Raw genomic sequence first — 14744 nt, forward strand, 5'->3', positions numbered from 1 at the left:
TGGGCTTACTACATTACATACATTTATATACTTAAACCCGGCAACGACGGGTAATTCAGCTAATGTAAAATAAAGAAAAAATATATATTTAAAGATGCATTAACATAAACTTCCCCCCAGGGGGGTGCTTGGTAATTAGCACTACGAGTTTGGGGAACCCGGGGCCCCGAGCTATGATACTGGCTTTTACTAGCTGGCTCAATTTGGTTCTCCAGGTTGGGGGTTTGACAATGGGCTAACAACCCGTCACTGTAAAAATCTTAATTGTTAAGGAACCAAAACTAAAGCCTCGGGACAGAGATCTGGACAAAACACAACGGAAATGACCCGGACTATAAGGATTCAGGATTGGATTTTTTTATGTAATGTTCTTTTGGCTCACGTCAGTCAATTGTTGACGGATTTCAAATTGAAGGTGGGTTCTCAATATCACATTTCAGTTTGAATAGCTTTGATGTCGTTATGGCACCCGGAGCATTTATTAACTTTGATGAACCCGAAGAAATGGATGACGGCGAACCTGGCAAGCGACAAGCAATTGGAGGACTACAATATGGAACATATTCCTATGAAGAAAAGAATCAAGTCCATGTAGCTAGTGGCTCTCCAATTTATGAGCATAGGCTTAGAGGAATTGTCGATGGAATTCGTAATATTGACTTTCGAGGCAATGATCGATACATCAGCGACGTTATTGTCCCCTGTGGACCTAACGGAGTTGATGAAGTTTGTAAAGAATTACAAACTATGTTGTGACAGTTTCCTCTAAAGCTCCTAGTCACTGTCACAGCCCATGGCGACCATGTCCATTGCGTCCACGTCTGCCGACAATCAAACTCGGCTTGTCGGTGTATATGGTTGCAATGATCCGTTCTCTATCTGGACTGAGAAAATATCGTGCGATATTTTTCTACAGACGTCCGGGAACCCCAACAAATTGACGGCGTCGGTTCCTATGGAGGATTACGTGTATGTGGTAACGGGTTATTTGCAATACGTTCATAATTCGTATCTGAAAGAAGTCATTGTGTCCACAATGGTGAAAAGATATGGGTCGTCGTATCGTTTTAACGTCGCTCGTTTAAAAGAAATTGACATTTCGTATACTCGTAACAGACATTTGCCTAATGTACGAAATTACGAGAATAGATTACAAATGTTTCGAAATAATAAAAAATTTTACGAACCGTTTGTAGCGACTCCGTTTCGTATTTATTTAAACGACCTTGCTGATAGTATGTCGAATAAATTAAAAATATACAAAGGCACTATAAAAATACCGGCACCGAAAACGTGTCATTTTTGTTTGCAAACACTATAGAAAAAATACACATCGTAATAGAGAATTGCTACAATTATGTTATCCGTTATTAAACCAAGCTACATATAACGATAAATTCGACCACATGTACCAGTCTAATTATATGGATAATATTGACTTTTCGTAAATTTAGAAAGTCAGATCTGGAAGGACTCAAGGACACGAGGGAAATGCGGAAATATGCGTCACTGAAATACCGAACGACGTTCCCAGGGAACTCGGTGCACTTGCAGAATCTCAAGACGACAATGCGAAACACTCTGCCGTTGATGAAGAAATCGGATACGATGAGGGAAGTTCCAGTGTCAAATCAGTATGCGTCTATCCAACGTTGCTAAAAAATTTGTTGTACCAGTATCCTTGTTGTCCACCTGACGCGTTCACCAACATCAAAGAATTTTATTTGAATAGTAAATTAAATAATATACTAGAAGAAGACAAAAAATGTAAAGTAGTTCTTAGGAATTGGTGCGCTATTATACGAGATTGGAGTATTAATGAATTCGTTGAATACTATAATAAACCTAATGCACGACTTACATTTTAATGCGTACGCTAGAGGCCCGGGAACAGTTTATTACGATATCGATAAATCCATTTCAATTGCTTCCGAGTTGTTGATGTATCAATTTGAAAACAACGAGGGTGTTATTTGTCGTTTTTTACAAACTCTAGTCGACGTATTAGATAAAAAAATTCCGAAAAGAAATAGCATGCTAATATATTCTCCTCCGAGCGCGGGCAAAAATTATTTTTTCGATGTCGTAGCCGCCTTTTTTTTGAATTACGGTATGTTCGGAACTGCCAACGACTACGGCTACATTGGAATCGTTTCCGATCCGATCCGATCCGACCAACATCCTACTCATCCGATATTTGTGGCTACATCATATCCGATTTTGTACCGACTAAAATCAAATATTATATTGTCATCAGATCATCTGCTGCGACTTTTATTTTATTTGCACGTACCTTCTTTTACAGTTAACACGTGTTTTGGTGCTGTTTCAACTTAAAATTTTTAGACAATATGTTTTCAAGTTCCAGCAGTTCAGGCTCAGAAGACGAATGGAATGATTTATTGGATAGTAGTTATAATTTGTACTTAAATAGTCCAAGGTCTTGCTGGGTGCACGATTTATTGACAGATTATAAAAATGGAGAATATTTTCAAATATGTATTAAACTTCGAGAATACCCGGAAAAATTTAAAGAATATTTTCGAATGAGCATACATACGTATAATTACATATTGCAGATGCGAATTACAAATTCATATTTGTAGATGTAAGAGCCTACGGTGAGCAGAGTGATAGTGGTACGTTTTTAGCCTCAAATTTATATGACATAATGGATAACTACAAAAATTCATTACCTCTTCCAACAAAAATCAAAGATACCGAAATTGATATGCCATATGTAATGCTTGCTGATGACGCCTACCCTTTAAAAGAATATATTTTGAAGCCATATTCAAAGCGACAACTGACACATGAAGAAATGATATTTAATTATAGACTTTTACGTTGTAGACGTTGAGTCGAATGTGCGTTTGGAATAATGTGTACCAAGTGGAGACTATTATACAAACCTATCGAAACTAAAATTGAAAAAGCAGAAAACATTGCCAAAGCCATAACTTTACAGCATAACATTATAATAGATTTAGATGGAAGCCCTAACGCGATGGCAATAGAAGAAGCAATGGAAAGTTTCGAATTTCAAAAAAAAAAAATCAATAAATTACAAATATTTCACGAAAAAGTCTTAATAGATATTCAAATGATGCAAAACAACTTAGAGATACATTGAAATCATATTTTAACAGTCCAATTGGAAAAATTTCATTTCAATAAATTTGTTGTTATGGAAAAAAAAGTAATTAAATAATAAATTTAGTCATAGTCCATGATATATTTTACACTGTAAAATATTTTATACTAATGTTATATAACATTATATAAATAATAATAATAATGTAATATAATAATAATAATAATAATAATAATATATACTATTTTTATACTACTATAATACTATTTTAATATGTACTATCTAATATCTATTATTAATTTGTATTCCTTTTATATACAGGTATGATGAAAAAAATAATTAAGTTTCAAATGTTTCAAATGTTTCAATATAATAAATATGTTAATATTATATAAAATAATATTTGACTTACCTCTCAATATTTCATTGACCTCTTTCCATTCTTTCTGTTTTAAGTTTCTGTTTTGATATTGTGATTTCCTTTTGTCCCATAATGCTGGTTTTGAGTGAATAATTTCAATTAGGCGCTCTTTATCGTATTCCATAATTAAATTTAAATTTATTATGTTATTTTACTTTTAATATACAATTTTAATTTTAATTTATTTAGTTTAACAAAATTATTGAACACACTGCAGACACAATTGACAAGTCACAAATGTCAGGCACGACAAGACAACAAGTACACGTGTGGGTACATGTCGACCTGTGCACACTAACACACAATAAAAACAATAAATATGGTAGTAATCAATTTTAGGTTTGGTATTTTGATTACAATTTTAATCAAAAAAAAATTTATTTTGTCCGACTCGTCGGATGAAAAACAAATCAATTTGTTTTAAAACCGACGTAACCGACTAGTCGGTACGTCGGAAACGGTCGGAACGGATAAATATAGCCACTACCGAAATTATACATAGTTTGTTTTTTTTCCGACTAGTCGGATTATCGGATCGGATCGGAAACGATTCCAATGTAGCCGGAGCCAACAAAACGAATAATTTCAGTTTTTCCGATGGCGCGGACAAACGTCTCGTTATATAGAACGAACCCAATTACGAAATGTATCATTTGGAAAAAATGAAGGAACTATTAAGAGGGGATACCACTAGAGTGCATGTTAAATACTAACCCGTCGTTCAAAGACCGTTTATCAGTGTACACTTGGATAAGCGCACCTTTCCTGAAAATGTATAATATAAAACTTTGTCCGTTATTATTTTATCATTTATTAAATAAATACAATATTACATATTTTTGTGTCGTGTATGTAACTATCCTATTTTATTGTTACAAATTGATTGTACATTGACGACAAATCGTCACGCCGCATTCCAACGATCTGAAATAACGCTTGCTATCGAACAATTTCGTATAAGCATTGTCTTGCAGTATTGTTCACTTTTTCCGTATTTTTATTAATTCTTATTTGCATGAATCCAGATATTCAGTTTTTTTTGTTCACCATAATAACGGTGTCATTTCCGGTAATCGATTTTCCCGAAATCCCGTTAAAAACTCCTATCGGTTTTCCCAACAATCCCAATTTAGGGCTATAAAAATACTGGGCAACAGTTTTCCCGGTTATGAAACTAGCGTCTATTTTCGTAATGAGTTCTTTCAATAACGGCCACCCTAGTTCTATGCTGTGCCCTTTGTCCGCGACCATCGTGTAATAATGATTGTTGTAAAACGGAAAGTGAAAAAAAGAATTTGGTACGCCGTCGAATTCTCCGGTAAAAATCGGTTTTCCGTCGTACTTGCTCCCGTACATTGCTAGTATATTTTCCTCGTGGTATTTACTATTGTCATCGGAACACGAAGTCGGGTTCATCGCATCGGTAGTTCCAAAACCGTATTTGCAGTTCACATCGCGGGTAATGTTGGTTAAATTATGTGCGACAACGGCAAATTTAATTTGATTCAGTGTAGCCAAATTAGACGTTGTTGCATTTGTCTCAAAGGCCGTTCGCGGATTACACATTACGACATTCACTCGCACGTCTTTACAAATTGAACCAAGTGTGTTACTCACTAGCTTGTATTCGCTGGGCGATAAATACAAAAATGGATATTCAACCGGTATGTGATTTAAGGACGTTGTTATCACGTGCAATTCTTTTACTGTAGAAGATAAGTTCAACATTTTCCTAGCCTATCCGTATGACGTAAATTAATGACATTTAATAGAATAAAATAATATAAATAATAAAACAATATAAAATAATTATCTTATAAACTAAAACTTTTTATTTTTAGGCATTCGAGGTGGACTTACACAGGCGAGTATGCGGTATGGGAAAGCTAACAAAGTGCCACAATATGATCATGCAAAGCCTAATTCATGGATTGTATATCAGGACTGTGAGTATAATTAATAGGGCCCAGATTTTTATGCAAATGCATATTCTTCTACATTTGACTTATAAAAATTCTGATTAAATATATTGACATTTCGTAACACGTAAATTCTGCTATCAATATTTATTTTTGCATATTTTTGCATATTTGAATGAAAATGCATATTAACACATTAAACACCAACGTCAACGCGTCTTTGACACGACTAACCGGGCGCCATAGCCTGTGTCAACACGTCGTTGACATGCAGTAACCTGTCCGTTCTTGTGACTTTGTGGAGCCGGCTATAGCCGTACACATTTGAAATTTTCGTCGGCCGTTTCATTAGTGTATAGTTTATTACGTGCAACAGTTGGTTTCGATTTTTCGTGATTTTTATATTTTATCTGTTATATGAAAAAAAGTGAATAAAAGGTAAGTTTTATTTTTATTTTACATAAGTTCATACATTATTTTCACATTTGGATTATTATATTATAATATACCTACTAATACATTAATATTCTTTATACAGTAGATATATATATTTAATCATAATATTATATATAAATTTATATTTTTTTTAAAAAAAAATTAATTTTTCACAATTTTCGAATTTTTTTTACAATTATAAATTATAATTATATGTTATCGATAAATACTTATGACCTTCTTTAGTCGTAAAATGACGTAAAATATAAAATATTATCAAACTTGAATAATTTTTTTTAAGAAAAATGTGTAACCCAATGACTGACGAAGAATTATTGCTTATGTTGGAAAATTCAGATGATGATTTCAGCTTAAGTTCTGTTACTGATTTAGGGGAAGGAGATTCTGGTGATGATGATGCCGATCCAGAATGGAAACTTCCAATAGTACAATGCGAAGAGGATAATCAGATAATATCAGATCTATTATTTCCACATCAGGTTATACATGGAGTAATAGACAACCTATAGTGACACCTATCCCTTTTTCAAAATCCAAAGGATTGAAGGTTTTTCCACAAGAAATGAGCCAATTGATTATTTTAATCTATTCGATGACAGACTTTTCGAGTTGATAATTAACGAAACTAATAAAGATGCACTTCAAGTTTTTTTATCTGGATCTGGAGGTTCACCATCTCCAATCACGGCGTGGAAACATACAAATATACAAGAAATGAAACTGTTTATTGGTTTACTGTTTCATACAGGGTCTATACGAGTTAATCGGTTGGAAGATTATTGGAAGACAAGTGAGTTATTCAGTATAAATTTTTTTCGACAACATATGAGCAGAAATCGTTTTATGTTAATTTTAAGAAATTTACATTTTACTGACAATGAAAATCACGACAATAATCGCCTGAATAAAATTGAACCATTAGTAAAATATTTCAATAATAAAATGTCAGATATTTATGAAGCTTCTGAAAGTTTGGCACTCGACGAGTCAATGGTTTTATTTTGGGGTTGATTAGTTTTTCGGCAATACATTAAAAATAAACGCCATAAGTATGATATCAAACTTTACATGCTCACAGAATCTAGTGGGTTGGTTAATAGAATTATGATATATTCTGGACAAGGGCAAGACACGTCGAATGACTTTACTCATACAGAGTATGTTGTTGTAAAATTAATGGAAGGCTTGACTGATTGTGACAGACCATTGTACATGGACAACTATTACAATAGTGTGAAATTAGCTCATATACTTCTAGCTAAAGGATCATATTGTATAGGAACTTTGTTTGCGAATAGAAAAGGGAATCCTAAAGAAATAACTTAAAAAAAATTAAAAGTAGGAAAAAGTGTTGGAAAGTTTACCAGGGAAGGCGTATATGTAATGAAATGGCGAGACAGACGAGAAGTTTTAGCAATAAGCTCTGAGCACACAAATAATTTATTTGAAGTAACTAACAGAAAAGGTGAACAAAAATTGAAACCGATGGCAATTTCTATGTACAATAAATATATGTCAGGAATCAGATGTTATCATATTATCCATGCGAGAAAAAAACAATAAGGTGGTACAAAAAGACTGGTATTCATTATTTTCAAATATTTTTGCTGAATTCCTACTACTTATACGTAGAAAACGTAAAAAAATGTAATTCGTATGATTTTAGACTTTCTGTAATTACGGCATTAGTAAAAAGTCAAATAAACATAAATGTTCCTCCTGTACGTCCTCCAAAAATAAAAACTCACACTTTCCTACGAAAGTTGCAAAAAACGAAAAAAAAAATGTTTATAGAAAAAGATGCAAGGTGTGCTATTCAAAAGGCATACGAAAAACAACAATATTCTACTGTTCCAGTTGTGAAGGTCAACCTGGTTTATGTCTTGAAAACTGCTTTGAAATTTATCACGCATAATCTAATTAGTTTTTATTTGTTTTATAAAATATAATAAGTTTCATTATTATTTTACGTATTCATTTTTATTATTATACTTAGTAAAAAATTTGTTTTGTTTTATTTTTAAAATATATTTAAAGTTTTGTTCTTATTTTATAATTATGTATAGTGTTATAACTAGGGTGCGGATTTGTATGTATTTACATATTTGTCGTGAATAATAATATTTGAATGATTCCTTTACAGAAATATGTTACAGGACTATCTGATTATTTTAAGCTATGGTTGATATTACATATTCTTACATATTTAATCTAAATTACATATTTTTACATATTTTACTGATATTACATATTTTTGTTAAATATTGAGCTATTTATAGAATTAGTAATGTATCGCCGTTTTATATTATGAGTTGTTATCTTCTCCAGTCCGTGCGTGTGCAAATTATAATCGCAAGTTGCGACTATTAGTCCATAGTCCACACATTATCGACCCAGTTATCGCTATACACGTTTCGATAAAAGTAAATTTAATTTCGTTATTTGTTGTTTAGTCATTGGAGAGGTGTCCGTGTGTCCTTGTGTTTTTCGTATTTGTTGAGTCTTTTTAGTTTTTGATTGTATAATATTATTTTATTATATTAATATAGTTATATTCTTATATCACTGTGTTTAATCGAAAATGCCGAAAGTTGCTCCTAAAAAAAGAGACCTCGTAATGAGGTACGTGCGAGATTTTCCGAACGAAACATTTGGTAGCGATTCGAATATTTTATACTGTGATGCATGTGATAAAGCCGTATCAACTACTCAGCGCTTTCAAGTTACACAACACATAGGAACTGCAATTCATATAGCAAATAAACAGCGAAATACAACAACAGTACAACAATTCATCACCTCGTCATCGTCCAATAAATCAACTTTTAATAGTGACTTATGCACAGCTTTAATTAAAGCAGATATACCATTGCGAAAAATCGATAATATTAATTTTCGTCAATTTCTTGAAAAATACATAAGCGACAAAATTCCTGATTCAAGCACTCTAAGGAAAAATTATTTACCTGACTTGTACAAGAACACGTTGATTAATATCAGAAAAAATATTTCAAGCGGACCAATCTGGGTTTCCATGGACGAGACAACCGATGTAGAAGGAAGGTACGTAGGGAATATAATAGTTGGTAAATTGAATTCAGATTATGCTTCAAAGCCATATTTATTAAATACTGAAGTTCTTGAAAAATGTAACCACTCAACAGTTGCTCGTTTTGTCAACGATTCTTTGGGTATTCTATGGCCAAATGGTATTTTGCATGAAAGAGTACTTTTATTTATATCAGACGCAGCACCTTATATGGTGAAAGCTGGAACTGCTTTACATGTATTTTATCCTAAATTAGTTCATGTGACCTGTCTTGCACACGCTTTCCATCGTGTCGCAGAAACAATTAGATCAGAATTTTCCGAAGTTGATTTTTTGATATCAACTATAAAAAAAATTTTCCTTAAAGCACCTAGTCGCGTAAATGTATTTAAAGAAAATTACCCCCAAATACCTCTTCCCCCAGAGCCAGTGATAACTCGCTGGGGTACTTGGTTACAAGCTGCTGCATATTATTGCGACAATTTTAGTGTCATTGAAGATGTGATTTCCAAACTTGAAACAGATGCTGTTTCAGTAGAAAATGCTAAAAATTTAATTAAAAGTACCTCATTGAAAAATAATTTAGTGTACATATCCTCATATACTACATTCCTTGCCAATTCTATTACGAAACTTGAAGCTCAAAACTTGTCTCTTGCTGATAGCCTGGGTATTGTCTCTAACACCGTAAAGAAATTGAAAGAAGCCCCTGGGGAGGTTGGAATAAAATTAAGAAGAAAGTTGAACAAGTACTCAGTAAAAACCCAGGTTTAAAGACAATTGAAGCTATTGCAAACATTCATAACGGCAGCAATACGCAAACTTCTCTTCAATTTAGTGTTGCTGAATTAGGGGCTTTTAAATTTGCTCCTATAACTTCCGTTGACGTGGAAAGATCCTTTAGCCGCTATAAAAACATATTGCGTCCTAATCGACGTCGATTTACTTTTGACAACCTAAAAAAATATATGATTGTCAATTGTTTTGTTGACGAAGAAGTAGATTCAAACTCCAATGAATGAATACTTACTAATTACTTTGAAATTTTTACTTTTTAATTTTTAATTTTACATTTTTTTTTTACATATCTTGTATTTTTAATTACATATTTGAATAAAATTAAATACATATATATGTACATATTTTTGAATTTTTAATACATACAAATCCGCACCCTAGTTATAACTATACAAAGAGTATAATTTCAAAATAAAGGATGTTTTGTTTTATTTTTTAAATATTTTTAAAGTTATGTTTTTATTTTATATTTATTTTATATTTATTTACTATGTTATAATTATACGAATTATATAATTTTGAGGTAAAAATGATTTTTTTTGTTTTAAAATTTTGAAAGCATAATAATAACTTATAATTATAATTTATGTATTATTAGTAGTTATTTGAAAAAAAAATTAGGAACTACTTACTCTTATAAATTACTAAAAACGGGCGCCCATGGCCGGTTTCAACACGGTGTTGACACGCGCGAATTATACCATTTATACGCGCGGCTACAGACGCCCGCATGTCAATCAACGGCGGCGACCGGCGCACGCACGTTGAATCGATGTTGGCGTTTAACGTGTTAATTGCATATTTCTATATAATTGCATAAAAGTTGCATTTTTTATAAATAGTTGATGATTTTTTTTATTTTTTGCAAAGCAAGGTGAGTTTGATGACGACATAAAAGTTATTTTAAGTAATTGGGAAATTCCCGTCGCCGATTTTTATCGACAGTCCGCTTGTTCGTGTCTTTATCTCAGGTAACTTATCTGCATCTATTAGGTATACGCACACGTAATATGCACGGCTTGTGTATTTCGATTAGTTAGTGACGGTAATTTGTTGGTGTAACTACAGAGTTTTTGTGTTCGTATAAAATAATATTTTTATTTTTCTGCAAAATGCCAAAAGTAAAGAAAGTCCATTGTTACATGAGAGATACCCAGGTGTCTTTCGTACAAATGGAGCTATATTATTTTGTACATTTTGTGAAACCAACGTATCGTGTGATAGAAAAACGATGCAATGTCTATTCAAAAAGTTCAAGATGTATTTTAAGACAATTCAATAAAAAATGAACTTGTAGTTATATTAGCCAATTTTCAATGCATCACAGAAACTATCTTACAAAAAGAAAAATCGGGCGCTAACCTACGAAAAACTATCTTATTGGTTAAAAATTTTGAATTAGGTTAAGTCAAGGAGGAATAGGCATAGAATTTGCAAATACTATCGAAGAATCCAGGGTATTCTCAAATTATAAAAATTTGTGGAATATTAAATGGAGAAATAAGCAATGACAATGAAGGCATAGGAGAATTGACACCTGAAGATATTTCTTGTTTTAAGTATGCACCATACGTGTCTTGCGACATAGAAAGTTTTTCAAAATACAAATCTATATTACGTGACAATTGTAGAAATTTCGAATTTGAAAATATAAAAAGACATTTTATAACCTTCTGTTGGTACTCGTTCCAAAATTAATATTACATTTTTTGTTATTATTTTATTAATTCTGCATTTATCTAATTTATTTAATCAATTTTTTTTACATAATATATTTTTTAATTGTTTTAAGATGTTCATTTTTTTTTAATGCACAATAAAGAATTTTTTTTGCATATTTTTGAATTTTTGAGTGCATATTTAACAACAATTTTTGCATAAAAATCCGGGCCCTAATAATTAATAATATAAATAATTTTAAGAGATATTAATTTTTCATCTAATTTCAGGTAATAACTTGTATAGATGGGCTATGAGTCAGTATATGCCTTCGGGAGAATTCAAATGGGTTAATCCGACGTTAGACGGATTGTATGATTTATCCGACACATTTTCTAGGCCACATATACGAGGTGATTATTGTGTATCCACATCTGCATGACAAACATAAAGATTTGCCATTCCTACCTAACAATGGTATACCAGAGGGCTCAAAAGTGCAAAACTGATGGCTATAGTAGAGCCGAAAAAAAAATCGCAACTTACAATAGGCTATCGTTAACGGTTAGTTGAAAAGGTTGCCGAAATATTGCTGGGTTGTTTTATTGCAACACTATTCGTAAGTTTTTTCATCAACATCACATGCCACTTATAACGTCTTAAGAACAAGTTACTGTAACATTTCACCGATGTCTCAAATATTGTAAATACTAAAATAATATATATGAAAATAGTCAAGAAACAGGATTACCCGATTCTTGATAATAATATTATTAATTACTTACCGTCGCTCATGGGCCATAGCATGGGCGTAGCTAGGATTTTAATCAGGGAAGGGCAAAATAAAACATATTTTTATTTTTACAAGTATTTATATATATATATATATATATATATATATATATATATATATATATATATATATATATATAATAATTTTTATATTATAACAATGTCAATCGTCTTGGATCTTCGCAAAATCTGCTTAGAATTTTCTGTTGCAGCTCTTCTTTTTTTTCATCAAGCAGTTTTCTATGCACGCTTAGTATGCAGAGACCTAAAATTATTTACATTGTATTCAATTAATACCATTTGTATTGATAGAAAAAAAACTGTTTTAATTTACCATTCAGACGATTTTCCGTCATCGTTGAACGCACCCAAGTCTTTACCCTTCTTAAGGTACTGAATGACCTCTCAATAGTACTGGTTGTACATGGCTGAGCTAACGAAATGTACAAGGCTTGCTTTATTTTAGGAAAAAAAATATCTGTTTCTTCCGCTATATCACTCATTTCCATGTCTGATGATAATTTGCTTTTAGCAAGTTTTTTCTCCTTCCAGGTGTTGTACCACAATTCTGCTTCACTATCCAAGTCTTTAATTAGGTAATAATCGGCAAAATCATTTATTTTGAGTTTAAATTCTTTGATGTTCATATCTAACATATTTGAAGGGTGTAATAAGAAAAGTGAAAAAGCTGGTAGGTTTTCATCAGAAAATCTCCGCTCCAATGAAGATATCAATGAATCCAAGTATGGAATTAGCAGAGACCTCTTCCAGTATTCTGCTGAATTTGATGCTGGAGAATTTGAACGATGTTGTTGTCGTACGGCAATCCTAGGAAGATTAATTTCTGCTCCTATATTCTCAGCTGTTACGTTTGCAGCAGTTAAGATTTCTTGGATTTCTGCGTCAGAATTTTCACGGTGATCTTTCATTACACCCACTATTTTTTTTATATAATTTGAGCATTTAAGCAAATCCAAATTTTTCGATTACAGAACAATCGCGACAGGCTCTAATAATTTAGAATATTTTGCTATGAGGGTTACACTCATTATAAAAATACTTTTATTTGCTACAGAATGCAATTGAAAAGCAACTTTTCTTGTGGCAGTGTTCCCATCTTTTGACAATTTGTCTAAAGCACGTACAATTATCTCAAAATTTTCTTTGACAATTGAAATACTTCTATATTTTTGAGATCATCGTGTCTCACAGAATGCTGGTAAGTTTGGGATACATTTTCTACGTAAAACAGATTCGCGAAAGAAGTTTATAATATCCTTTACTGTTGAAATTGTGTTACGTATTTATGGGACACAATTTAAATCATTGACCACTAAGTTTAATTTATGACTTGCACAGTAAAAAAATAGAGCATATGGATATTTGGCCCGTAAAATTGATTGCATTCCATTGATCTTCCCTACCATAGTTGCGCAACCATCGTAACCTTGTCCAACAAGCTTCGTTCTATCAAGACTTCCGTTTTGAACAAAATTATCTTTTGCATTAGCTATAGTAGCAGCATCCATGGCATGTAGTTCAATGAAGCCTAAAAATTCTTCTCTGATGGCCCTTTTCTCATCATCAAAAAAATCTAATTCCAATAGACAATTGCTCTGTACCTGAGATATCGGCGGTCTCGTCAGCCATTATACTAGAAGCTACAGCTTTTTTGACATAATTCAAAATATAATCTCTGATTACTGTTTCACTTATATTGATGATTTCATTCTGAATTTGTGGAGATGTGTAGATAGCATTTCGATTGCCTTTTTCAATATGTTTTTGGAGTTACTGATCACCAGCTTCAATTCGCATTTGAATGAAATCATCTAAAACGCCTACATAAAATAATAAAAAATAAAAAATACATTATTTAAGTAATTCAATATTTTATAAATTTAATTATTTTATTCAATTACCTTTACTTTGACCTTTTCTCTTAAAGGTAGATCATGGGTTCCGCAAAATAGTACACTTGAAATTATGGATGAAACAATTTTTCGATTTTGTTCTAATACTTTTTGGTGCCCGAATACCATCATAATATTTAAAGGTACTTCTTCCATAAAACTTTTAGCTGCTTCGGTTGCTCCTTGGGCCAATTATTAGAAATATGATTTCTACAGCTCTCGTGCATGTCTTTATATCGTGTAAAAGGTTTGATGATAAATGAACCTAAAACTCCTTGGTCTTTTTTAGGTGGAAACAGAACACAATACAAACAAAAAGCGCCTTTTAGTGATTTAGAATACGCAAGCCAAGGAGCATAGGCCTGTAACCAACTATGGTTAAATTTTCTTTTTGATCCAACAGCATCTTCACTAAAATTGTAATTTTTCAGGTGGTGTCCAACAACGTTTCAAGATATCCATTTTTTGACATTTTGTTAAAAGAGAAGACCGTCCCACCCATTTACCTATAGTAAAATTACATTTATAAAAACTTAATAAAATATGATTATAATGCATAAATGTTTTTCGATTTACCTATATCATTTTCACTACTTTCTTCATTTGTAGACTTTTTAGAAGTTGAAGGATCGACATTTCGGAT

The 14744-nt window shown here is 32.0% G+C and overlaps 2 pseudogenes; one reads left to right on the forward strand and one right to left on the reverse strand.

Annotated features, from left to right (window-relative positions):
- The first annotated feature begins 322 nt into the window (after positions 1–322).
- LOC112681023 lies at positions 323–1659 on the forward strand (annotated as a pseudogene).
- Positions 1660–12335: 10676 nt separating this feature from the next.
- LOC112681025 lies at positions 12336–13717 on the reverse strand (annotated as a pseudogene).
- Between the last annotated feature and the right edge of the window lie 1027 nt (positions 13718–14744).

This window comes from Sipha flava, unplaced genomic scaffold (assembly GCF_003268045.1).
Source record: "Sipha flava isolate LNK unplaced genomic scaffold, YSA_version1 18404_pilon_pilon, whole genome shotgun sequence".
Taxonomy (NCBI): domain Eukaryota; kingdom Metazoa; phylum Arthropoda; class Insecta; order Hemiptera; family Aphididae; genus Sipha; species Sipha flava.